The sequence below is a fragment of the Schistocerca cancellata genome, chromosome 7 (genome assembly GCF_023864275.1).
Source record: "Schistocerca cancellata isolate TAMUIC-IGC-003103 chromosome 7, iqSchCanc2.1, whole genome shotgun sequence".
Taxonomy (NCBI): Eukaryota; Metazoa; Arthropoda; class Insecta; order Orthoptera; family Acrididae; genus Schistocerca; species Schistocerca cancellata.
Window position 1 is genome coordinate 291,724,824 of NC_064632.1, and position 27,890 is coordinate 291,752,713.

General features: G+C 42.2%; 1 protein-coding gene and 1 non-coding gene across 2 annotated transcripts in view; both read left to right on the forward strand.

The window, feature by feature from the left end:
* Nucleotides 1-27,890, forward strand: part of LOC126092476 (inactive dipeptidyl peptidase 10-like) — a 623,654-nt gene that overhangs the window by 117,037 nt on the left and 478,727 nt on the right. The gene's annotated exons all lie outside the window — the stretch shown is intronic.
* Nucleotides 12,581-12,653, forward strand: Trnat-agu (transfer RNA threonine (anticodon AGU)). The gene has a single exon. It is a non-coding gene; the product is annotated as a tRNA-Thr (tRNA).

Below are 27,890 nucleotides of genomic sequence, written 5' to 3' on the forward strand. Positions count from 1 at the left end.
ATCAACTGCTGTTTGTGTATGAGAAATCGGTTGGAAACTTTCCTCATGTGAGCACATTGTAGGTGTCGCCACCGGCGCCAACCTTGTGTGAATGCTCTGAAAAGCTAATCATTTGCATATCACAGCACCTTCTTCCTGTCGGTTAAATTTCGCGTCTGTAGCACGTCACCTTCGTGGTGTAGCAATTTTAATGGCCAGTAGTGTATATTCGAACTTGGAATATGCTCAAGAATTCTTCCGTAAGCCGATGTTATGGATATTGTCTGCAGTTTTAAGGGTCCGTTCTTTCATCCTACTTATAAACAGGAGTCACTTCCGCTTTCTTAGACACTTGGGACTTTGCCGTTGGGCGAGAGATTCGCGATAAATGCAAATTAAGTAACGAGCAATGCTGGAGAGTACTCTATGAAAAAACGAATTGGCATTCCATCTGGACGTGGCGACATATTTGTTTTCAATTGTTTCAGCTTCTTCTCGACGCTAGGGACGCCTGTGTCTATGTCCTCCATACGGCAGTCTGTGCGATGGTCAAACGATGTTATGTCTTTTCGATCATCCTGCGTGAATGACCTTTTAAACACAAAGTTGGAAACTTGCGGTTTACTTTTGCTGTACTGTGTTACCACACCAGACTGGTCGACGAGTGACTGGATAGAAACCTTCAGCCCACTTAGTGATTTTACGTAGGACCTGGATTTCATCGCGTTCTCGGCAATATCTTTCGCTGACGTATGATGGTGGAAGTTCTTACATGCTTCGCGCATCGCTCTTTTTACGAACGCTCGAATTTAAACAAACTTTTGATTGTAGACATTTCACGTCCTGTTTTGAACAGATAGTGAAACAGTCTCTGCTTCCTCAGAATTTCCCGAATTTTCTTAGTAAATCACGGCGAATCATTTCCATCTTTAATACACTTCCTCGGCAGATACTTTTCCAGAGTGCCATTTTCAATCAGTTTAAACTACGCGTACAATTCCTCTACACCCACCATATTTGAACTAAGTAGGATCCTGAAAGTGCTTATCTACTACTTTCAGCATAAAGCGCTCCTAGCTTTCTTGGTGGAGAGAAATTTTTGTAAGAATCTGTAAATATAAAGATGTATTTAAGATAGTTAAAATCAGTCCATTCAACTATGATGCGCTAAAAGTCTTCGTAATGCACTACTAATGTATATAAGAGGCGGTCTTGACAGCTGTCATTGTTCTATCGGAATTTTTTCTCGGTAGCCATTTGGAAGAGAAAGAAGAAGTGTTCCTGCAAACACTTTGTAGATTGACTAGATTGGAGAATGTGAATCACAGGTGAAAACTAAAGAAACCAACCCACACCTGGTAGGGTAACGAATAAGAAAAAAAAAATCTTGTACAGAATCTTTATTAACTGTATTCATAAACATTCACACGCAGAAAACAGTCCTTTCTTTATGTTTGTTTGGTGTCTTTTCGATAGTACCCAGCTTAGCTTTAAACTTATAATTTAAATCTACATCACAATCGTCTAATTCTTTTTCCAGCTAGTAACGGGATAGAAGGTACGTTCTTGAATTTTAATATGTATCTCATTTTTTCCTATAAACTATCTACTTTATCCTCCTAGCTCTGTCCTCGTTGTAATTCATCTAGTCGAGAGCATTCGGAGTTTTCAGTTTTACTTCTTATCTCCTGCTTTCCACATCTTTTTGGATGCATGTTGGCAACTCTTCCTCTTCTCCCCTCCCCCCCCCCCCAACCTCCCGCCTCGCCACCCGCACATTCTCGTGGAATTTCTATAGAGACTTTTAATTTACAACTTTTGAAAACGAACTATCATTAAATGTAGTTATTCTTTCAGTTTTAAACTTTACAGACTACTTGTCTGTTGCTACACTACTGGCCATTAAAATTGCTACACCAAGAAGAAATGCAGATGATAAACGGGTATTCATTGGACAAATATATTATACTAGAACTGACATGTGATTACATTTTCACGCAGTTTGGGTGCATACATCCTGAGAAATCAGTACCCAGAACAACCACCTCTGGCCGTAATAACGGCCTTGATACGCCTGGGCATTGAGTCAAACAGAGCTTGGATGGCGTGTACAGGTACAGCTGTCCATGCAGCTTCAACACGATACCACAGTTCATCAAGAGTAGTGACTTGCGTATTGTGACGAGCCAGTTGCTCGGCCACCATTGACCGGACGTTTTCAGTTGGTGAGAGATCTGGAGAATGTGCTGGCCAGGACAGCAGTCGATCATTTTCTGTATCCAGAAAGACCCGTGCAGGACCTGCAACATGCGGTCGTGAATTATCCTGCTCAAATGTAGGGATTCGCAGGGATCGAATGACAGGTAGGGCCACGGGTCGTAACACATGTGAAATGAAACGTCCACTGTTCAAAGTGCCGTCAATGCGAACAAGAGGTGACCGAGACGTGTAACCAATGGCACCCCATACCATCACACCGGGTGATACGCCAGTGTGGCGATGACGAATACGCGCTTCCAATGTGCGTTCACCGCGATGTCGCCAAACACGGATGCGACCATCATGATGCTGTAAACAGAACCTGGATTCATCCGAAAAAATGACGTTTTGCCATTCGTGCACCCAGGTTTGATGTTGAGTACACCATCGCAGGCGCTCCTGTCTGTGATGCAGCATCAAGGGTAACCGCAGCCATGGTCTCCGAGCTGATAGTCCATGCTGCTGCAAAAGTCGTCGAACTTTTCGTGCAGATGGTTGTTGTCCTGCAAACGTCCCCATCTGTTGACTCAGGGATCGAGACGTGGCTGCACGATCCGTTACAGCCATGCGGATAAGATGCCTGTCATCTCGACTGCTAGTGATACGAGGCCGTTGGGATCCAGCACGGCGTTCCGTATTACCCTCCTGAGCCCACCGATTGCATATTCTGCTAACAGTCATTGGATCTCGACCAACGCGAGCAGCAATGTCGCGATACGATAAACCCCTATCGCAATAGGCTACAATCCGACCTTTGTCAAAGTCGGAAACGTGATTGTACGCATTTCTCCTCCTTACACGAGACATCACAACGTTTCACCAGGCAACGGCGGTCAACTGCTGTTTGTGTATGAGAAATGGATTTGAAACTTTCGTCATGTCAGCACGTTGTAGGTGTCGCCACCGGCGCCAACCTTGTGTGAATGCTCTGAAAAGCTAATCATTTGCATATCACAGCATCTTCTTCCTGTCGGTTAAATTTCGCGTCTGTAGCACGTCATCTTCTTGGTGTAGCAATTTTAATGGCCAGCAGTGTAGATGCACAATATTCAGTGCATCAAATTTAGATAAATTGTAATTAAATGATGACTAACTGACAACCTCAGCTGCCGACAGGTGTTGTTGATATACCTCGGTGTGGACAGCTATAAATGTGTGCCCCGACCGGGACTCGAACCCGGGATCTCCTGCTTACATGGCAGACGCTTATCTATTTTAGCCACCGAGGACACAGATGAATAGCGCGACTGCAGGGACTTATCCCTTGCACGCTCCCCGTGAGACTCACATTCCCAACTGTCCACAATTCTACATATGTACTGTACCTTATAGACATTTGCCCACCCACTCATTACTCGCACACGCTTTGGCGATTCAAGTAAGAGTTTGGGCAACCTATGCGCATTCGCACAGACGAAGGTCAATGACTGGGTAGCCTTTAACTATATATATATATATATATATATATATATATATATATATATATATATATATATATATATATATATATATATATAGTTAAAGGCTACCCTATATATATATATATATATATATATATATATATATATATATCGGTGGCTCAAATGGATAGAGCGTCTGCCATGTAAGCAGGAGATCCCGGGTTTTAGTCCCGGTCGGGGCACACATTTTCAGCTGTCCACACCGAGGTATATCAACAACACCTGTCGGCAGCTGAGGTTGTCAGTTAGTCATCATTTATTCCAGGGAAAAGCTGCGCGGTCATCAACAGTAACTGTTCTTTCGAGAACAAGTTACTGTCTTCATGTATATATAAATTGTAATTATCCTTTTTACGCAGCTCCAAACAGGAATAAAAATTTGTAAACAAATTTTTCACGTCTCATTTAGTATAACAAACATCCTCTAATCCATGCTTTTCTGCAAGCACTTCAACTTAAACCCACTTTCCTCTCAGAAATCTTTTAATCCCCTATTGTATCCAGATTTTTCCATAAACAGTGTTTAGAGTAATTTATAAGCCTTATTTGCACGTCTGGAACTATCTACTCTTTTTTAAGTAGCAGTTTATATCCTTCCTTCGTGGCAGTTGTTTTCACCATATATTCCAACTTTTGTTTTTTGACTTCGACGTCTTCCATTTCCAGTTACCGTTTTTGTAGACAAAACACATTAGACGTACTTATAGAAGTAATTTCTTTAACAGGAAATGGTTTAAATCTATTTGACACATTGTTTCTTTTCCTTAGGACCTGTGGAATAGCATTGTTTGAGGGACCCAATCCTGATTTGATAATATCTGTATTTGATGGTATTGTGGAGAATAATGTCATGGATTGAGAAAAATATGTTTCTCCAGCTTTAATATAAAGCTTGTGTTTAGTACTTACATCATCTTTGCTGGAGTCAGTGTTAACAAGGCATATATAGCTTGTAGACAAATCATTTAGATTGTAAGCAGCTGGATAATCTTTTCTCGTTATTGACTGTCCAGAAGTTTTACTTGTACACCAATCACTTCTGAGTGTGTTTATTGCCCCAGTACGCGAATTGCAGAACACTGTCAAGTACAACACAGCAGATGGTTCGTTAGCTCTGTCATAATTTGCACCACATGCAATTCATTGACACAGAGTACAGCTGGGCGTATTGTGAATACTATTTGTTGACGTTTTTAATACACTTATTGTTCCACAGGGTCAGACACATCATCCATTCCACAATTATAAATCATAGCTGGTAGTACTATGTTCTGTAGCCAAGGTAGATGAGAAAAGTTGCTCGTATATGCATGTCAGGGAGCTTTATAAAATCTTTAGGATGGTTACCGATAACGTTGTTCAGTACAGGGCTTGTGACTTAAAACTTAGTTTGTCATATATTTTTACTCTAAAATTGGAGTGTCTTCGCTAAACAGGCTATTCCAAATGAGTCATCTTTGTTTACAATAACATTCTTGTTTCCTTGGTAGTCTTCTTGCAGACAGAGGTCATGGTTCGATGTTCGGTAGCCACACAACTCCATTTTGTTAAAAATTCCAGCAAAGGCTTACGTCATACGCGGGTCCGTAAGGTAGCAGTCATCTACACGGCTACTCTGCGCGTCAATAGGTATGGAAATGGGAGGCTGGCAAAGGTGACAATGACGGTGTCAGTGACAGTGTAGTGGGTGGTGGTGGGATCACTCATGAAAAATTCCTGTTGTAGTTGGTGTTAGAGCTGCAACTTTTTTTAGGTTGAAGTCAGCTGATAGATATCCCTGCTTAAAGGAAGTCCCTCTAACAAATGAATCGCCTTCAGAGGAGGTCAGGTATCCAAGTAGAGAAGGAATTAGCATTTTTGTCAAAACATAAGAGGTATTAGAGAGAAAGTAAGTGAACTGCTTATAGATGTTGACTCTGAGATTGTTGGTATATTGGAGCACCATTTCAATAATCTGACAATTCAGAAGCTTCATTTATCAGGATACAAATTAGCTGGCTGCTTCTCAAGGAGTTCTTTGCGGGGTGGGGGAGTGGCCAAGTACGTAAAAAATAGTATTCCATTTGAGTCTGTAGACGTATCACGACACTGCACTGAACAGGTATCTGAATGTTGTGCAGGGGCAGTTGAATTTAGTGAAAGCAAACTTCTAATTGTTGTTTACAAGTCTCTTAACTCTGACTTCAGAGCATTTTTGGTCGAGCTAGAGAGGGTTCTTGGTTCACTCATAGGAAGTACCAGTAATATGTTACATGTAGTGAGTTCAATAATAATTTTGTATGTGATTGTGCTAGAAAAACGACGTTGGAACATCTCCTAAACTTATATGAGCTGAGTCAGACTGTGTCTTTTCCAAACAGGGCGCAGTGGCACAGGCATAGACAATATTTTTATTCATTGTTCATTACTAGATGAGCATTCTGTTAGTGAAAGGGTGCATGGCCTTTCAGACGATGACGCACAAATTTTAACACTGAAAGATTTTTGTACTCAAACAAATGTTATCTGTAATTACAAACTATGTAGAAAAGCTAATCCAACGGTAATAGACAGTTTTTTAAATCTCTTTAAAGAAAAAGCGTGGCAGGATGTTTATAGTGCCGTTAACATAGATGACAAATATAATGCTTTCCTTAACAAATTTTTCACGTAATTTGAAAGTTGCTTTCCATTAGAATGTTCTAAACAGGGTATTAGCAATAAAAGGCAGCCTGAGTGGCTGACTAGTGGGATAAGGATATCATGTAGAACAAAGTGGTAACTACATCAAACCGCTAGAAGAAGTCACAATCAAGCTACAGTAGCCCATTACAAACAGTATTGTAAGGTGCTTAAAAATGCTATTAGGAAGACAAAGAGTATGCGGTACGCAAATAGAATAGCTAATTCACGGGATGAAATTAAAACCATAAGTTCAGTTGTGAAGGAAGTGTCTGGTCAGCAGCACAAGGCTGAAGATGTAAATCGCACAGTGCAATATGAGCAGCTAAAAGGGAACAAGGTCGCACACATGCCCTAGCCAAGTGGGATGAGGTGTATGCTACCCATAGTTGAAAACTGATACCAAAGTCAGCCGTATCGACGTTGGCACTGTTGAACAGCATGTGGGAAAAACGAACAATGCGTTTATGAAACACCTATATATTTTCGTACTCTTAAAATAGGCCTGCATTATGTGCTGCCATCTCTGATGCTCTAATATAAAGTGTTGGAATTTCTCTACAGATAATGATTGTTTACTGATACAGAGGTCTTCAATATGTAACTGGGTTTAGTGAGAACTATGTTGCCTTTTTTCCGTGGAGTCCCATCTAAGATCCAACGAAACACGCAAAGGTTGTTTGTCATTATACATATGTGTAATTATAAATCTCTGATCATCAGAGTAGTGGTAGCATTACGTGACTTAAAGGTGCGAAAGCGTAGCTAATCTATCAGAAGTCCCTAATCCTGGCAGTGGTATGGGAACACAGCCGTTATCGAGTGTGCTGCGCTTTGCTATGCAGCTCAAAATTGTGTGTGGTAAGTGCTACAGACCATGCTTGTTTAAATAAAGGGTTACCATATACGTCCTACCAAGCTGCTATTGACTGCGCTGCACTCAAATGAAGCGGTAAAATTGTTCTGTTGCTCGTAAGTGCTTACTTAAATGGAACTCTGTAAAACTGTTTAACACATGTTGCAAATTATGTGTGTTGAAAAAAGATGCATTTTAAGAGAATTACCCAAGACAGTGATCAAAGCCAGAATCTGACTGCATGCACTGCACAACTGCGATAGGATTGGCAGAGCTGCCATTTCCAGCATTACTCGCTCTTTGTTTCACCATAATATGTAAGAAAGCAGCTTGCATGCTCGTACATTGTAACAGGACAACGCAACTTGCGGACAGTGCGGTGTGAATGTCAGCAGCCACTCCCTTCCTGCAGTAGTTGAGCCGAACGCTGCCTCAGGTTGGCAACACAATTGCTTAAAAAGTTATTGTTCCTGATGTGACCTGCTGAGTAGGGTGGGACTCTTAATGTGTTTATTCAGGCTGCATCCGCCAACTCCCCACCTCATGCAGTGAAATAGGAAGATGTGACTCTCCAGTGTGCTCTCAGCTACATAATACACATCTAGTCTAGCGTCCCTTGAGTGGTTAGTGATAATTAAATATCACTATACGAATGTCCAGCCAACGGCCTTTCCGCAGTGGTAACACCGGTTCCCATCAGTTCACCGAAGTTAGCGCTGTTGGGCTGGGCTAGCACTCGTATGGGAAACCATCCAGTCTGCGGAGCGCTGTTGGCAAGCAGGATGCACTCAGCCCTTGTGAGGCAAACTGAGGAGCTATTTGGTTGACAAGTAGCGGCTTCAGTCTCGGAAACTGAGATACGGCCAGGAGAGCGGTGTGCTGACCACGTGCCCCTCCATATCCGCATCCAGTGACACTTCTGGGCTGACGATGACACGGCGGCCGGTCCGTACCATTGGGTCTTCATGGCCTGTTCGAGAGGAGTTCAGGTTTATACGAATGTCCAGAAAAACGTTCCTAAATATGTTAAATAAATAGAACAAGCAATATGTATGCTATCTTACTTAATTTTTTAAAAAAATTCTCTTTATTTTTAGGCTGGGGATATATCTGCTGTAATACCATAGTGACAGGCTTATCTTTGACAGCCACGTTTGGATTGTAGCAACCATACTGGGCTATGGATACACCGGTTCCCGTCAGATCACCGAAGCGCTGTCGGGCGTGGCCGGCACTTGGATGGGTGACCATCCGGGCCGCCATGAGCTGTTGCCATTTTTCGGGGTGCACTCAGCCTCGTGATGCCAACTGAGGAGCTACTCCACCGAATAGTAGCGGCTCCGGTCAAAGAAAACCGGGAGAGCGGTGTGCTGACCACACGCCCCTCCTATCTGCATCTTCAACTGAGGATGACGCGGCGGTCGGATGGTCCCGATGGGCCACTTCTGGCCTGACGACGGAGTGCTTATGCTGTGCTATGAATTATACTAATGAAGATAAGGCTATCTTGGAAAAACATCTGACAGCCATTTTGGGTAATAAATTATAACGATCAAGATAGTAAATTGGGTAATAAATTACTCAGTAGAATGTTGCAAATCTGGCAACCATGGAGGCTGCCCTAATATGACTCAACAAATAGGAAAACAGTCTACTTTATATGTAAGGCAATTGGCATAGAGGGATGGGGGAGGTGGAGGGGGAGGGGGAGGGGAGGAGGAGGGGGAGGAGGAGGGGGAGGGGGAGGGAGGAGAGAGGAGTGGGAGGGGATAATTGTGGGTGCTGCCCACTCGTCTAATATAGGGTGTCTAGGAAGCTGTTTTCTCCTATAGCTAGACAACGATTCAAGCAAATCATATTAATGGATATGTTGATGTAAATCCCTCTGCTTAGAACAAATACGGTATCTAAATAACAAACTTTTTCTACTTACCTGACAATGTAGCGCAGCTGTTCAGTCTTAAAGCTTAAAGGTGCAAGTGTGGGATTTCAATGAAGTGGTCAAAGGAAAGTGGTACATAACAATATACACATCTAACTTCTAGTCTGTGGTATAATAAGCTTGGCTAAGGGCTGGTATAACATTCACATACCAATGTCATCATCTGAAAATGTAATTAGTGTGGCGTTTGGTACTGGACTGCTTGAATGGAGGAGTGGTGCTGAGCGTGAAAATGAGGCTTCACCCAGATGTGCATATGGTTCTGTTCCACTTTGCTTTGACCACTTCACTGAAATCCCACACTTGCACTTTGAAGGCTGAATAGCTGCAGAACACTATCAGGTCAGCAGAAAAAGATTTCTGTTCAGTAGCGTAATTAATTACGAGTACTCGATGGTGAGTGTTCATCGGAGGTGAGGGTATCATCTGGAGTGCCCCAGGGAAGTGTGGTAGGTCCGCTGTTGTTTTCTATGTACATAAGTGATCTTTTGGATAGGGTGGATAGCAATGTGCGGCTGTTTGCTGATGATGCTGTGGTGTACGGGAAGGTGTCGTCGTTGAGTGACTGTAGGAGGATAAAAGATGACTTGGACAGGATTTGTGATTGGTGTAAAGAATGGCAGCTAACTCTAAATATAGATAAATGTAAATTAATATAGATGAATAGGAAAAACAACCCCGTAATGTTTGAATACTCCATTAGTAGTTTAGCGCTTGACACAGTCACGTCGATTAAATATTTGGGCGTAACATCGCAGAGCGATATGAAGTGGAACAAGAATGTAATGACAGTTGTAGGGAAGGCGGATAGTCGTCTTCGCTTCATTGGTAGAATTTTGGGAAGATGTGGTTCATCTGTAAAGGAGACCGCTTATAAAACACTAATACGACCTATTCTTGAGTACTGCTCAAGCGTTTGGGATCCCTATCAGGTCGGATTGAAGGAGGACATAGAAGCAATTCAGAGGCGGGCTGCTATATTTGTTACTGGTAGGTTTGATCATCACGCGAGTGTTACGGAAATGCTTCAGGAACTCGGGTGGGAGTCTCTGGAGGAAAGGAGGCGTTCTTTTCGTGAATCGCTACTGAGGAAATTTAGAGAACCAGCATTTGAGGCTGACTGCAGTACAATTTTACTGCCGCCAACTTACATTTCGCGGAAAGACCACAAAGATAAGATAAGAGAGATTAGGGCTCGTACAGAGGCATATAGGCAGTCATTTTTCCATCGTTCTTTTTGGGAGTGGAACAGGGATAGAAGATGCTAGTTGTGGTACGAGGTACCCTCCACCACGCACCGTATGGTGGATTGCGGAGTATCTATGTAGATGTAGATGTAATTTAAGCAGAGGGAAGTATAACAACAAGTCAAGACTTCAAATAAGGAGTGTTTTTGGTTCTGCTATACTCGTATCAATGTTTTGATTCTTCGAGTTACCATAGTTCTTCTCTTAGACCCTAAATAGGTGACCACTCAAATATCTCTCCTGGTAAAACAAGCGGTTTTGCATGCGCATGGCTCATAGTGCTGTTTCTGGGATGAGCAATTTATATTCTAAGAACATTTTCGGGCAGTTCTGAGAGTTCGATGACACACATTTCCCTTATTAGTAAAGGTCATACACGACCTTTGGAGTGTGGCAAATAGAAGTAATCTTTACATTCCCTAGCGTTAGGTTTCATCGGTGAAGGGACAAAACTTTTATTTAAATCTGTAGACTGAATAGCCTCGTCATATACCCTATTGACAAGATTCCTTATCACACCGTCAATCGATGTCACCGATACGTCACCGAACGACGTACGGAACGATGGGAAGTCTAATATTATTTCACGTTCCTGTCAACACCAACCGGTGAGGGCTGCAGCATTCGACTGTTTCTTTTCAACTATTGTATGGTGTCTAATTCGTGGTTCTGCGAACTGTTGCGACTTTCAAACTAAGTATGAAAATGACTTTGGTCGAGTAAAAGGGTATTCTGCCGCAGTAAAGAACACTTTTGTATACAGCACACCTTTATTCTGCCTTGCAGTTGGTGAAGGTAGTCCAGTATTCATGCTCAATCGCAAGATACACGCAAACGGCATTACTACATTCACTAAAATGTCAGGCAAATTTCGTCGCCTTACTGTACTGACGCATATATTTAAGACAGATCGGTCTAAATTTTAATATATATATGTGGCGTCAGTTCTTTAGACATGTCCGAAAGAACAGACATTATTTTGATCCTGCAGCCACTATGAATTAAGACAAGAAGGAATTACAGACATTGGCTGCAAACGGACATTGATTGAAATCAATGGCGTAAGTTCAAAATTTGTTCCCGACCAGGATTCGAACCCAGGTCTCCTTCTCGCTATGCAGATGCTTTGGCACTTTTTTTTTTACATTTGTTCGAGGCGTACGTCCTATGACATCCGTTCAAGTGCATCGTTGATCCGTTCACTCAGTTTTTGTTATTATTTTTTTTATTACAGAGGGCAGATAACCCTCTGACCGAACACGCTGAGCTACCGTACCGGCTACCACTGAGCCATATGGACACAGTGGTCATTGCAACTATCCTAGAACGGCTCCCGTCAGATCCAAATTCTCACCTTACCCACACACTGCTAATGTAGTGCCCGTTGCCCATAATCATTACTCGTGGCATTTTACCGATTCCCGTAAGAGTTCTAGTCTATTGTGCGTCTGCACTGAAGACATCGTTGGCCTTATATACGTGGTGTCTGTTCTTCCGGACATGTCCAGAAGAACAGACACTATTATGAATTAATACATAAAAAAATTACGGACACTGGCTGCCAACGGGCATTGGTTGAAATCAATGAGCAAAGTTTAAAATTTGCCTGGGTTGGGACTCGTACCCGGGTCTCCTACTTACTAGGCTGATGCTTTGGCCAATTTTTTGTTTTGTTTTGAATCGTTGTTGATCACTGTGTTTGGTCTTTGCGGACGTCACATGACATCCGTTCAAGTTCGTTGTTGATCCCTCCACTCAGTTTTTTTATTACAGAGGCCAACCAGCTCTCTGACCGAACACGCTGAGCTACCGTGCCGGCACGGCCACTGAGCCACGCGGACACGGCGGGCATCGCCACTACGTGGACTACCCTAGCACGCCACCCGCCAGATGCAAATTCTCAACTTATCCACACACTACTAATAGAGTGCCCATTCCCGTTATCCTCATTACTTGCGGCATTTCGCCGATTTCTGTGAATTCGAGTCTGGTGTGCATCTGCACTGAAGAGAGCATTGGCCTTTTCGATTTTGTGTGTGTTGTGTCGTTTCTGTTCATTTGAATCATGGGCGTGGGGCACTACATTAGTAGTGTGTGGATAAGTTGAGAAAAGTCGAGAATTTGAGGTCTGGAGGAAGGCGTGCTAGGGTAGTCCGCGCAGTCGCAATGACCACTGTGTCCGGATGGCTCAGTGGCCAGAGCATCTGCCTAGTAAGCAGGAGACCCGGGTTCGAATCCCTGTCTGACACAAATTGTCAAATTTCTCCATTGATTTCAATCAACGCCCGTTCGCACCCAATGTCTGTAACTCTATTGTATCTAAATTTGAATATTTCAGTTGACACAATGCAGACGTATCCTGAGTTTACTCGTGTTTCTGGCACCATCCGTTACTGGCGAGTGTCGAGATAACTCGTGTTCTCTACACTCTCTCTGTAGATGCCATCAGCCATGATATATTTTAACTACTTCGTCTATTAAAAGTTCACACCATTACTCACTGTATAAAACTTGATTGATTTCATGAACTTTTTGTTTATTTAGCATTTCGATTCTATTTCGATATTTCAAATTTCGTTTTGAGGTTCGTCCTGCTTTCAAGGAAGGAAATGAACGAATCTAAAATACTTTCTGAGGTGAGATGTTTGTAGTGAGCATCAAGATCCGTATGACTGTGTGAATGAATGAGTTAATGGTTCCGAGGACAATTCCAGTGACATTGACAGCATTTAACATGCAAAGAAAGGTAAGTATTTTCAGGGGAGTCCGACAATAACGGCGAAGGTGATTCTGTTCTTATGGATGATTCGTTGAATCATAATGTTAATCTTTTGAGATAGCGCCCAAGTCTCACACGGGCACTGGGTTTGCCACTGTACGAGTGGCGACCTGTCGAATGTGTTTGCAACTGTGGAAACCCGAACTCGAGTACATTATGTCCTACCTCCGATACCTATGGAGGCCACTGTTCCACTGCATTAATAAGTAAGATTGATATCATTATAAATTTGAACTGAACTTTGTTTGTTTCGTAATCTCCCGTGGGTGACCAGTTCCACAATATGATTCCCACTTTCATTACTAAATTGCGTTTATTATCAATTTCTATATGACTGTGACAGACTTTCACAGAGTTTAGAGTTTATACATTGGGAAAGTTTATAAATATGTTTATATTCATGCCGTTAATGAGGCTGAAGCTGCTGCGTACGTTACGATCGGCACTTGCTACTCTCAACACCCATTCCCGCGTGGGTAGCTGTTACCCCTGCCTCTGCTGCCTGTCGCTATTCTTCTATTAGAATAACTTTGTGACAGCGTTTCAGAGAGTTCAGATACAGGGGCCAGCCACCAGCCAATCACAGTTCTTTCTCGAGCGTCACGTGCCCTCTGTGTTGCCTGTCTTGTAGGTTCATGGCACACGCAGGGCGTTGTCTAGTATGGTTGGCTACACGTCAGCACCGCTACCACCGCCCCCCCCCCCCCACCTCCCTCTTCCCCTGTCACTGCAATCTGCCAAAGTTATTTTATTCGCGATACACACTGGCAGGGGTAGTGTGTGAATTTTAATGAGACGCTCGCTTTCTCTAAAGATGACTTGAGTCAGTGTAACAACTTTCAATAAAAATGATCGGAATGGAATGTTTCGTTTCAAATGAAAATTCGTTTTATTGATGAAAATAGTCGCCACCTTGTAACAGAACTCTGCATAAACTTCTGGAATTCTTTGGAAACCGGTATAACTCTGTAGAGCTTATAAAAGGAAGGCATTTGTTTCCTTCGCCTGCCGAATGGAATGAGCATGTAAACGGGTAACGTCAGGTATTCAGACAGCAAAATGGAACGATTCTACGATGCCTGCAGGTACGTCTCCTCTCGTCATTAGGAATCGCTGCGAAACATGTCCTGCCCCAGAAGATTACTTTTATAGGACTCAACATTTACTGATTCAGAAATCATTATAGTAAAGTAGTTACTGCTGACCATGTCCTACGGTTTAGAGATAAACTGGCTCAATTAAAACCTCGTTTAAGACACTGTTTGTGTCTCATGAGATTCTTTAATTTCATTACTTTTTGTTTAGTCGTTATTCATTTTTGTGTAAATCCTCTTCACCAACATTTTTGTGTTACTTTTTTATACTAGACATCAGTTATTTGTAAATGTCATTAATAATTTGAATACTCAACAGCTCCAGGTGTATATTTCGGTTCACCATTGTTTTCAGCGACATCATGCAACGCCGACATGACATCACTCTTTAGACACATCTATTACAGTCACTTACACTCGATAGAAACACTGAAGACACAGCTCCCATATAACCGTGCAAAAGGGGCATTGTAGCGGAGAAGAGAACTTTATTTAGGCAGCCGAACGGCTTTTCGGCGTCTTCACGCTAACAATGCCACATTACTTTCCTTTATTTAACCCACTGGCCCATTATTAACTATTTAGAAGTTGTTAAACTCTACACATGCCTTGTTGTGAGCTCATCAATGCCAGGGTCAGCCTCCTTCACATTTTCTTCGCCGGCTGCGGTGGTCTAGCGGTTCTAGGCGCTCAGTCCGGAACCGCGCGACTGCTACGGTCGCAGGTTCGAATCCTGCCTCGGGCATGGATGTGTGTGATGTCCTTAGGTTAGTTAGGTTTAAGTAGTTCTAAGTTCTAGGGCACTGATGACCACAGATAAGTCCCATAGTGCTCAGAGCCATTTGAACCATTTTTTGAACATTTTCTTCACAAATCTACTGAAATGACAGGCGTTGATTTTCCGACTGTAGATAATGAGATTGCGTCCACTCCTTCCAAAATGATTGCATATGAATTGTGTCATAACAAAGAAACTTGCATACTCTATGTTAAGAGGTTAAAAATTCAGAGAAAGTGTTTAGGGTTGTTCTAAAAATGTGTTTGTGCCTGATTTAAAAACCGCCATTATCTAATACGAGGGTTGCCCAGAAAGTAAGTTCCGATCGGTCGCTAAATGGAAACCACAGTGAAAATCAGAGATATTTTATTTTCAAGAGTTAGGTACATTTTCCAGATACTTGTCTACATAGTCGCTGCTCCGACTTAGACATTTGTCGGAGCGTTATACCAAATTTCCAACACCATCGTCGTAGAAGGCAGCTGCGTGTTCTTTCCAATAATTCTCTACGCTGGTCTATAGCGCGTAGCCTGCGCCCAAGTGTTGTCTTCGTATGCAGCGTTTCATGTGAACAGAGATGATACTCAGGACGAGCCAATCAGAGCTGTGTTGTGGGTGATCGAACACTTCCCATCGAAAAGGCTGCAGGAGCGTCTTCACTGCCCCTGCAGAGTGTGGCTGAGAATTGCCATGAAGAAGGAAGTGCGTGGCAGTTGTGTTAGGTGGGCTGCATTCATTAAGGCGGGCCCTCCTACTTGGCGGGAGACATCGTTGTTCTAGGTACCTTTACTCCCTCACAGTGCGCTCACAACTCAAAAGAGCGTCTTGATGCCATCGACGGTCATACTAAAGACAGTACCTATCACATCTGTGCAAACATTCATTGGGTTTTCACTCTGGTGTCCATTTCGCGACCGATTGGAACTTACTTTCGGGTCAACCCTTGTATGTGTTTTTTCGCTGATTGCAAAATTTGGTAGAGGGTTTGAATTTTCTTTTCAGACAGATTCCTTTGTGATACTATCTTGAGCCAATTTCTACTCATAATAATGGCGAAGTGTGGTGGCGTGGATCCCATGAGAAATCCTAAGTTTGATGAGCCCTCGGTTCAAGAGCCGACACACCTTAGGCAGCAAATGTGGTCGAAGGCTTGGACATTCCGCTCGATGGTGTCCCATGTACACTCAATAGTTGATAGGCCACGCAGGCACCCCATGATCTCGGAGTGTTCCTCAAACAATTCTGAAACAGTTCGGGTGGTGGGGTAGTGGATTGTGGAATTGAGAGTACGGGTCATGTGCTGGGTCCTGTAGCCGGAAAACAAGGATGCACTTCGTTGGACAGCAAGTAGAAGCAAACCATCTATACGGTCACACAATGACTACTCTGGCACCGAAATGAACGATGACAGGGAATGTCGAAATACTTAATTCTTTCTTCCGAGATTGTTTCATTACCGAAGATTGTAACACGGTTGCTTCTTTCAGTCATCAGACGAACGCCTCTTATCTAGCTTGCTTTTATCGTGGATCTATAGCGATTGCGATTGGAAAAAAGTGTAGATGACTTCTGTATATACGAAGTGCAAACGAACGGACCCGCAGAATTACAGACCGATATCCCCAACATCGATTTGTTGCAGAATCCTTGAACATATCCTCAATTCGAATACAATAAATTTTCTTGACACCGCGAAGCTTATGTCCACGAATTAGAGTGATTTTAGAGAGCAACGCTCGTGCGAGACTGAGCTTGCCCTTTTCTCACGTGACATATTGTGAACTATGGATGAAGTGCAACAGGCACATTCCGTATTTCTAGATTTGTGGAAAGCATTTGACACGGTGCCCCATTGTAGACTGTTAACGAAGGCTCGAGCGTATGGAATAGGTTCCCAGATATGTGAGTGGCTCGAAGACACGTTAAGTAACAGAACCCATTACGTTGTCCTCGACGGCGAATGTTCATATAGACAAAGGTATCGTCAGGCGTACTCCCGGGGAAGAGTGTCAGGACCGTTATTATTCTTTATATATATAAATGGTCTGAGGGACAGGGTGGGCAGCAATCTGCGGTTGTTTGCTGACGCTGTGGTGTACGGTAAGGTATCTAAGTTGAGTGACCGTAGGAGGATACAAGATGAGTTAGACCAAATTTGTAGATGGTGTGATGAATGGCAGCTAGCTCTGAATGTAGAAAAATATAAGTTAATGTGGATGAACAGGAGAAACAAACCCTTAATGTTTGGATACAGCGTTAGTACTGTCTTGACACACTCACGTCGTTGAAATATCTGGACGTGACGTTGGAAGCGATATGAAATCGAACGAGCATGTGAGGATTGTGGTAGGGAAGACGAATGGTCGACTTCGCTTTTTTGGCAGAATTTTGAAAAAGCCTGGTTCATCTGTAAAGGAGACCACATAGAGGGCACTAGTGCGATCTGCTCTCGAGTACTGCTCGCGTGTTTGAGATACGTGTCAGGTAAGATTAAAGGAAGACATGGAAACCATTCGGAGGCGGGCTGCTAGATTTGTTACCGGTAGATTCGAACAACACCTGAGTGTTACGAAGACGCTTTGGGAATGCCTGGAAGGAAGGCGAAGTTCCTTTCGAGGAACACTATTGCGGAAATTTAGAAAACCGGCATTTGAAGCTGACTGCAAAAAGATTCTACTGCCGCCAACATACATTCCGCGTAACGACCACGAAGACAGACGAGAAATTAGGGCTCATACGGAGGCATATAGACAGTCATTTCTCCGTCGTTCTATTCGCGAGTGGAACAGAAAAGGAAATGACTAGTAGTGGTACGGGGTAGCGCCTGCCACGCACCTGCGGTGGCTTGCCGAGTAAGTATTTAGATGTGGATGTAGAGCGCTGGAATAGCAGACAAGTGGTCCATAAATAGGGAATCAAGTGAAATCGCACAATAGTGGAAAGATCTCTGAACCGGATAGGATGGCTGTGGCAGTCTACAGAGATTATACGATGCTCTCTTACCAACAGTTTATCGTAGGTCTCTGTGGACACGAAGAGTACTGTAATGGAGCTGGTAAGTGCACCTTCTTCTGCCACGTATTGCAGAATACCATACATAAATTTACAACATGATCCAATAGTAGTCTATGTTTTGGCAATATATCTGAAATGGTCTTATATATTTATAAACATAATTTTACGTAAAGTATATCATAACATAATTATTTTTATATTTTAGATGTATTTCGAAATTATAATTGCATTTGAAGTCATTGATCTTTAAATTATGACTGTATTTAATACTTCTGAGGTTTATTTTGGAAAATAATTAAAAAGAAAATTTTTTAAATGAGCGCCTAATCATATGTAAGTTTCTCTAGACTTAAAAAAAAATCGATATGTAGCTACCGCATCTGTGAATTGCTATGCAAGTTTTCGTATAGTTGGTCACTTGGCTGTGAAGTGTGGAGCGGAGTTGTTGAGTAGAAGTGTAATTCGTAATGTCAGTTTAAAAACTGATGTGAATATCCAGTAGTCTACAGTGCCTATATAACTTCGAACTACATATTTTAAAAATAAAACCCGACCTCTTCTCGCAAGAAGAAGGCTTACCACTAAACTGTGAACCAACTAACATTTCATCCGTCTGCTCACGAGCACTGAAAGTTAACTACAAACCATTAACTTTGATTTCCTTCCTGCACTTCCTTATTCTAATTTACATCTATTACGCGAACATAATCAAAGTGAAGTTTTGCAGAAGTTTGTAAAGCTTTAATACTAAGAATACTGTAGTCAAAAGAGCAAGGAGGCAGGTTAGAGTATCAAGCGATTAGGAAAAAGGCGCACACCGATCCCGTTATCGAGCAGGGTCGTCGGAAAAATGCACATGATTGTAGGCATACATCGCCAACGTGCAACTCTATCAGAGTAATGGAAGCTGTATCATGTGCAGTACGACGTTTTTGGACAACGAAAATTTCCTCTATAAAAATCAACAGGGATTGCTTATGCGGAAATCTTGTCCAAATACTCTTAGTTCGCTCTGTTTGTCCTTGAACTCAAGAGCGTAGTAGGCATAGGAGCCTAGTTTACGCCTAGTTGTTTGGCTTAAGAGAAGCATTCGATACTGTCCCACACTGATGGATCAAATTTGCCATTGGATTCAGAGCTTCCCAGCACACAGACCTCTAACTGTTGCTGACGGACGAAATCGATAGATGAAAAGGTAATTTCGAGATTTCGGACCATTCTGCCCCTTCTTCTTATCAATGTTATTCATATATTCCTTTCGTCGTCCATTCTTCAGAGAACCTCGTCATTCCTTACCTTATCAGTCCACCTAATTTTAAACATTCTTCTGTAGTACCACATCTCAAATGCTCCCATTCTCTTCTTTTCCGGGTTTCCCACATTCCATGCTTCATTGCCGTATAATGCCGTGCTTCAAACATACATTCTCAAAAATTTCTTCCTCAAATTAAGGTATATGTTTGCTACTAGTAGACTTAGCCAGGCATACCCTTCTACCAGAGCTAGTATGGTTTTTGTATCCTTCTTGCTCCATCCGTCACGGTTTATTTTGCTCCTAAGTACCAGAATTCCTTAACTTCATTTACTTCGTGATCACCAATTCTGATGTTAAGCTTCTCGCTGTCCTCATTACTGCTGCTTCTCATTACTTTCGTCTTTCTTCGATTTACTGTCTATCCATACTCTGTACTCACTAGGATCTTAATTCCATTCAGTAAATCCTGTAATTTCCTTTCGCTTCCACTGAGGACAAACGTGTCATCAGCGGTCTTATTATCGATATCCTTTCTCCTTTAGCTTTAATTCCACTCTTGATCCTTTCTTTCATGTTTGTCATTGCTTCTTCGATGTATAGATTGGACAGTGGTGGCGAAAGACTACATACCTGTCTTATACCTTTTTAATCCGACCGGTTTCGTTTTTGGTCTTCCACTCCTATTGTTCCCTCTTGGCTCTTGCACATATTGTATATTACTCGTCTTTCCCAATATCTTACCCGTATTTTCCTCAGAATTTCGAACATATTGCACCATTTTACATTATCGAACGCTTTATCCAGGTCTACAAGTCCTATGAACGTGACTTGACTTTTCTTCAGCCTTGCTTCCATTATCAACCGTAACGTCAGAATTCCGTCTCTGATGCTTTCACCTTTTCTAAAGTCAAACCGATCGTCGTCTAACACAGCCTCAGTTTTCTTATCCACTCTTCTATATATTACGCTTATCAGCATCTTGGATACTGACTGTGCGGTAGTTCTTGCACTTGTCGGCTCTTGCAATCTTAGGAATTGTGTAGATGATGTTTTTCGAAAGTCTGATGACATATCGGCAAGCTGATACATTGAACACATTTTCGTAGTAGTTGCACTGGATCCTGATGCAATTAGGAATTCCTGTATGATGGTCTGAATAGATGTTTGCCTATTACACATTACGACCCTCTTAAACTGTCAGCGGCCTCTGTCAGTCAACAGACGAGGTCGGCCTGTACCCTTTTGTGCCGTACGTGTCCTTTCACGTTTCCACTTCACTATCACATCGGAAACAGTGGACCTAGGGTTGTTTACGAGTGATTAAATCTCGCGTGCAGATGTATGACACGAGTGACACCCAATCACCTGATCACGTTCGAAGTACGTTAAGTTCTGCGGAGCGCGCCATTCTGGACTCTCGCGATGTCTAACGACTACTGAGGTCGCTGATATGGAGTACCTGGCAGTATGTGGCAGCACAGTGCACCTAATATGAAAAAGGTATGTTTTTGGGAGTCCGGATACTTTTGATCACATAGTGTATTTCTTCTGTTATCCATGGTTTCTTCGCAGTTATCTTCCTTCTTGTACCAATGTTTCTCTTTCCAACTTCTTGATTGCCCTTTTTAGACATGTCCATTCCTCTTCAACTGGCCTACTGTGCTATCCACTGTCGCATTATCTATAGCCTCAGAGAACCTCAGGCGTATCTCTTCACTCGTTAGTATTTGCTTATTCCATTTCATTGCATACTGATGCTTCCTGACAAATCTCTTCAACTTCAGCCTACTCCTCATCACTACTATTTGCGATCTGAGTCCGTATCTGCTCCTAAATACGCCTTAAACCCAGTATCTGGTTTCAGAATCTCTGGCTGGCCGTGATGCAATCGAACTGAAATCTTTCCGTATCTCTCGGTCTTTTCCACAAATACCTCTCCTCATAATATTCTGGAACAGAGTGTTCGCTATTACGGGCCGAAATGGATTGCAGAACTCGATTAGTCTTCCTCGTCTCTCATTCCTACTACTAAGCCCATATTCTCCCGTAATCCTTTCTTCTACTCCTTCCCTTACAACCGCATTCCAATCCCTCATGAATCTTAGATGTTCATCTCCCTTTACCTGTTGAATTACCCGTTCAGTATCCTCAGACATTTTCTCTGTCTCTTCATCTGGGCTTGAGGCTTCGGCATGTATACCTGAACTATGGTTGTCGTTGATGATTTGCTGTCGGCCCTGGTAACAAGCTTACCATTGATCTGTTCACAGTAACTCACTTTCTGCCGGAGCTTTCTATTTATAACGAACCCTACTCCCGTTATACCATTTTCTGCTGCTGTTGGTATTACCCTATACTCATCTGACCCGAAATCCTTGTCTTCTTTCCATTTCATTTCACTGGCCTCCACGACATCTAGACTGAGCTTTAGCATTTCCCTTTTCAGTCTTTCTAGCTTTCTTACCACGTTCAAACTTCTGGCATTCCACATCCTGACTCAGAAAACGTTATCCTTCATTGATTATTTAGTCTTTTTCTCATGGTCACCTTCCGCTTGTTAGTCCTCTCCCGGAAATTCAAATGGACGAAATATTCGTACTCCCTTTGGATTCCTCATGTGAGAAAACCCCCACCATCTGCATGAACTGTGGAAAATGGGATCACGTAATTTATTATGTGATTTCTGGCTTTCCCCAAGGTAGTGTTATAGGCCCTTTGCTGTTCCTTATCTATATAAACGATTTGGGAGACAATCTGGGCAGCCGTTTTCGGTTGTTTGCAGATGACGCTGTCGTTTATCGACTAATAAAGTCATCAGAAGATCAAAACAAACTGCAAAACGATTTAGAAGAAATATCGGAATGGTGCGAAAAGTGGCTGTTGACCCTAAATAACGAAAAGCGTGAGCTAAAAGCAACTTGTTAAATTTCGGTTACACGATAAATCAGTCTAATCTAAATTCAAATAAATACCTAGGTATTACAATTACGAACAACTTAAATTGGAAGGAACACAGAAAATGTTGTGAGGAAGGTTAACCAAAGACTGCGTTTTATTGGCAGGACACTTAGAAAATGTAACAGACCTACTAAGGAGACTGCCTACACTACGCTTGTCCGTCCTCTTTCAGAATACAGCTGCGCGGTGTGGGAACCTTACCAGATAGAACTGACGGAGTACATGGAAAAATTTCAAAGAAAGGCAGCACGTTTTGTATTATCGTGTAAAATGGGAGAGAGTGTCACAGAAATTATACAGGATTTGAGCTGGAAATCATTAAAAGAAAGGCGTTTTTCGTCGCGACGAGATATTCTCACGAAATTCCAATCACCAACTGTCTCCTCCGAATGCGAAAATATTTTGTTGACACCGACCTACATAGGGAGGAACGATCACCACGATAAAATAAGGGAAATCACAGCTCGTACGGAAAGATATAGGTGTTCATTCTTTCCGTGCGCTATACGAGATTGGAATAATAGAAATTGTGGAGGTGGTTCGATGAACCCTCTGCCAGGCACTTAAATGTGATTTGCAGAGTATCCATGTAGATGTAGATCTGATGTGCTTGGAGCCTGCCACCAGCATGTATCAATGCGTACTGCCATTCATCAGTCCAGGCTATTTTCAGCCCATTTATACGCAGTACGTTACATTTGTTTGTGTTGGTCAACCGCCAATCGCTGCACCAGGTGTCAATCCCTTGCAGATTATCCTTCATTTCATTGCAATTTTAGAGCTTTCGATTTCCTTCTGTACAACAGCATCATCCACAAAGTGCCTCATGGATCGTTCAGCGTTATCCACTAGATCTTTCATATATTTTATGAAGTGTAATGGTACTGTAACAATCAACTGAGAACACCAGAAATTACTTTTACTTCTAAAGATTTATCTCCGTTAAGAAGGAAATGCTGTAATTTGTTTGCCATGGACACAAAGCTCTTCTGATATTCATGCTCTCGCATTTTGCTCATTAGACGAAAAGGCAGAACTGTATAGAGCACCTTTGAGAAGACAAGGAACACGGCATCAACGTGGGCGGAAGTATCTGATGCCTTCTGAGGTTCATGGACGACCAGAGGGAGCATGGTTTCACACGTCAGTTGCTTGCGGAATCCAAGTTAAATCCTAAGAGGTTATTTTCGGTCTCTAGAAATATAATAAGTGAGCGTAGAATGTGTTCAATATTTCTGCAGAAGATTGTCGTCAGCCTTATAGGCCTGTAGTTTGGGTGCATCTATTGGACGACCCTTCTAGGAAATGGGAATGACCTGTGACTTATCGTAGTCACTCGGAAAACAGCGTTCTTCTGTCGATCTGCCACACACTGCTACTAGTAAGGGAGCACTTTTTTTTCTTCTTATTTTGTGTAGAAACGTATAGGTGCCATCAGGTACAGTCACCTTTCCTCTGTTGAGGGATTATAGTTTACTTTGTATCTTGCGGTCACTTATCTCAGTATTTGCCATTTTGGCGTTCGTGCGATAATAAAGAAAGTAGGCAATTAAAGCCAATATAGAAAAGCTTTAAATAGTGCCTACTTATTTATTAGCTTGTCTATTAAGACAATCACACAACCAGCACAATTTTGTTCGTGTTGTATTATATTTTTAAAGTAACTTTGAGTTTTTAAACAAAATACTAGTTATACTTACAACGCCTTAACGGCTTATTGGTTGCACATTAGAACCAAACGCTTTTTTAAATTTTCTAGAGTTATGATGGTCTCCTATCAGTGGTGATACACTGTTTCATCTGACGAAATCAATTCTCAACATTTGTTGAGGTAACTAGGGCAAATGTAAAACGTTGAACATTGTGGGATCCATTCCTACTGTTTTAGAATTGTCACCCTGTGGAATTTTAAAAAAATTTCTAATTTGGTCAAGATCAAGCACCATTTTATACTTTTCCCTAACTAACGGACTTCCATTTCCCTGGAACAATCTCTAACTTTTACTGATGATTGACAATTTTCACTGACTTCGGCAAAGGCTTCCCTGGTCCTGGAAGCTGGATTGCTTGTGACAGGCAACTGTATTCAGGGGACTATACACAGTGAAAGTTAAGTCATTTCTCGCTTCCGAAGATTCGAGAAGTTTTTTGTTGCTGCAGTTGAGGATGTTCACCCTAGTAGTAGTGGGGAAATTTGAAGCTTAGTAGTCCGCGGTAGCGGTAGCGTTCTCGCTTCCCGCTCCCGGGTTCCCGGGTTCGATTCCCGGCGGGGTCAGGGATTTTCTCTGCCTCGTGATGACTGGGTGTTGTGTGATGTCCTTAGGTTAGTTAGGTTTAAGTAGTTCTAAGTTCTAGGGGACTGATGGCCATAGATGTTAAGTCCCATAGTGTTCAGAGGATATATATCTGGTGCAATATCTTTAAATGTCTGAATCCTTGATGGCGATATCACAAAGCTCTGCTTAGTGCTAGAAATCAGTTAGTCGACAACCGGAAGAACGTGTCTCTTATGACAATCTGTGTGCTACACAGGTTGTTTGCAGATAAGAGCGCGTTTTACCATATTTCCAGTTTTGCTATTTGACATACGTGAAGTGAATGTATCAGTGCTGCAGTACGTGTGGAGTAAGGAGGGAGCGGTAGGTTCAAAAATGGTTCAAATGGCTCTGAGCACTATGGGAGCACTATGAGATCATCAGGCCCCTAGAACCTGCGACCTTAGCGGTCACGCGGTTCCAGACTGACGCGCCTAGAACCGCTCGGCCACACCGGCCGGCGAGCGGTAGGTTCCCATGCTGGATAGCAGACGCGGTTCTTCTACCCGTTCCCCTCTTGGTTCTCTTATATCTTCCACATTATTTCTCAGTAGCCTGTCCTTTCTTGTGTTAACATGTCTTTAAAATGCTCCTCCCACTCTACCAGACATGTTACCGGCAGGTCTGCTCTTTCTTTTACATCTTTGTTGAGCCCTGCAATGATTTTCCATGCTGCCGCCACTTCTGTAAACCTCACGATCGATCGACATGTTCGCATTTATCCTCCCAGGTTTCATTTTTCCATTTGTAGATGTCCTTTATTACTTCTCTGTTCATTCTAACATACAAAGCTCAAGCATATTTGTCCTGGTTCTCAACCAGTTATTTTGGAATATCTTTTTTAGGTTCAATTTTTCTTCAGTGCCTTGAGTCCACCATAATGGGCACTGCTTTCTTTCTTCTTCTTGCTGCCCAGTGCTTCAAATGCTGGTTCATAGATGCATTTTTTAATTCCTCGGTACATATGCTCTAACGTTTCTTCTCCTAAGTGCCTCAGTTGGTTTGACAACCGTAATTTATAAAGAAATTCTACAGACTCTTGTTTCAAGCTATGTAAGATGTCTACTAAAGGCGGTCAACTGCGCACTTATCTGGCACACTTACGAGTGAGTTACAGATTCGTCCCGCGCTAATACCACCGCGCAACAAGAGTGGCTCGTTGTGAGGAGAGAGTATGTGATCTAGGTGCTACGGCACAGCTAACAGGTACATCGCAGTGTGCGAATGAAATGACGCGGGAATTGGTAATGTACTCCAAAAATGAAGTTCGTAAGGCAGTACGATTCTTGTAGACAAGACGACTATATTACACAGAGAATCATCATGAAGTTACGGCGGCTTATGGACCAAACGCAACATAATGTCCAACCGTAGTGAAATGGTGCGAACAAGTCCGCACACACGTGAATGATGCTGACCGGGAGAGATAACCATCAATATCGACATGGATGGCGATGGAGGATCTGATTCGCAGCAATCGCGAATTTTGCAACGATGAGGACGTTCTCACAGCGGCTCTCCAATGCCAAAGAGCGGATTCCCATCGTGGAAAAATTGAAAGCTTGGTAGCACGTCACGACCGTTTTTTTTACAGAAACTTTGTCACTATATCGAAAAATAGTGTCATGTGTCTGTGACATTATGAAGTGTAGTTCAGCAGTCAACAAAAGATGCTTGGTCTGCCTAAACAATGGGTAACAGTTTTTAAGTTCCCTCGTACCCCTCTTTCTACGTGAAAAACCGCCCGTTCCAACCGTCAACTACATTCCACGCGTTTACAAGCGTCTTGGAACCCGTCATGTTATGCTCTTAATGTATCACAGCATGCTCTAGTGTGATACCTATAAACAACACAACTGATTAAATTCTCATGGTCGGGGTTTACAAATAGAACTTTCTAAAGGACATCATATTCACTGTTGACTGCGTACATTATTTATTTCAAATGATTCAAATGGCTCAAAGCACTATGGGACTTAACATCTTGTAATGGTACTTGAATTACGTAACCATTACGGCACCTCACCTCAACCTCTCGATACCAGCAATATTCTACTGTGTTTCTGTAAAATAGTTAACATATTTCTGTGACAACATTCAGATCTGATTTCATTAATGTAGAGGTACTTCGATACATCGATATGTATATATTGCAATGATATTATTCTTATGTATATTCTTTTTTTTGTCACTATGATCTTTGACGTACTTGTAACTCTGATTTTTGGGCGCGTAAGCGGTTATTAGAGAGTCAAGCTTTGGTCGTCATGTTAAAAAGACGCAAATTGTAGTCAGTTTATGAAATGTGAACTTGAACAGTGAGGAAGATATTTTCAAGTATGTTTTATATTGTGAAGTGATGTTTTGGAACGAGTTACGTGATATTGCAACAAAAGTAATAAAACAGAAGTGTAACTTAAATTCAGAGTGCTGATTACTTTTTTACATCACCATTGTCCTAACTTGCAAAAGTTTAATCTTCAAGAATGGTTCATGAAACACATCTATAAAACTTTTGAATATCGCAGAATAACACCTCTAGGCATACGAGCTTGGAATCATCACTACTTAGATTTTCGACGATTGAGCCATGAGTTCACAACGAGACCAGCGCGGGAAACACGAAAAGATGAGTGCCTAGTTCATCCATTATTTCAAGAAATGACTTTGTTAACTGTACTCTAATGATACCTGCCACATAATATAACTTTGTTGTTGCCCGAAAATGCAATATTTAGCAGCGTGAGTAGCACAACAATCATAATTAATTTTTGACCTTTGTTGTGGTAGGGTTGTTAGAATCTGAGGTCATAAGATCCCTTGACTTAGAACTACATAAACCTAACTAACCTAAGGACGTCACACACATCCATGCCCGAGGCAGGATTCGAACCTGCGACCGTAGCAGCAGCGCGGTCCCCGACTTAAGCGCCTAGAAGCGCTCGGTCACAGCGGTCGGCATTATTTATTTCACCATTCCACTTTCGGCTGTTGGGCCATTTTCAAGTGATACTTTAGCACATGTCAGATTTTAAAATCCTCCAACAAACGTAGATATCATTGTCAAAAATAAGCCATTGTAGAATATTAATATCCCTCACAAAAATCGCTACAAAACAGTGTTCAAAACACTGTTCACGTGAAAACAAAGGCCGCTGGCGCGAAATTACCTCTGACTCAAACAGTGCGTCAGAACATTTATTTGTAGCGATTTATGTGAAGCGTATTAACATTGTGAAAATGCTTATTTTTTACGATGGCATATATACACGGATTTGAAAATCTGCCATAA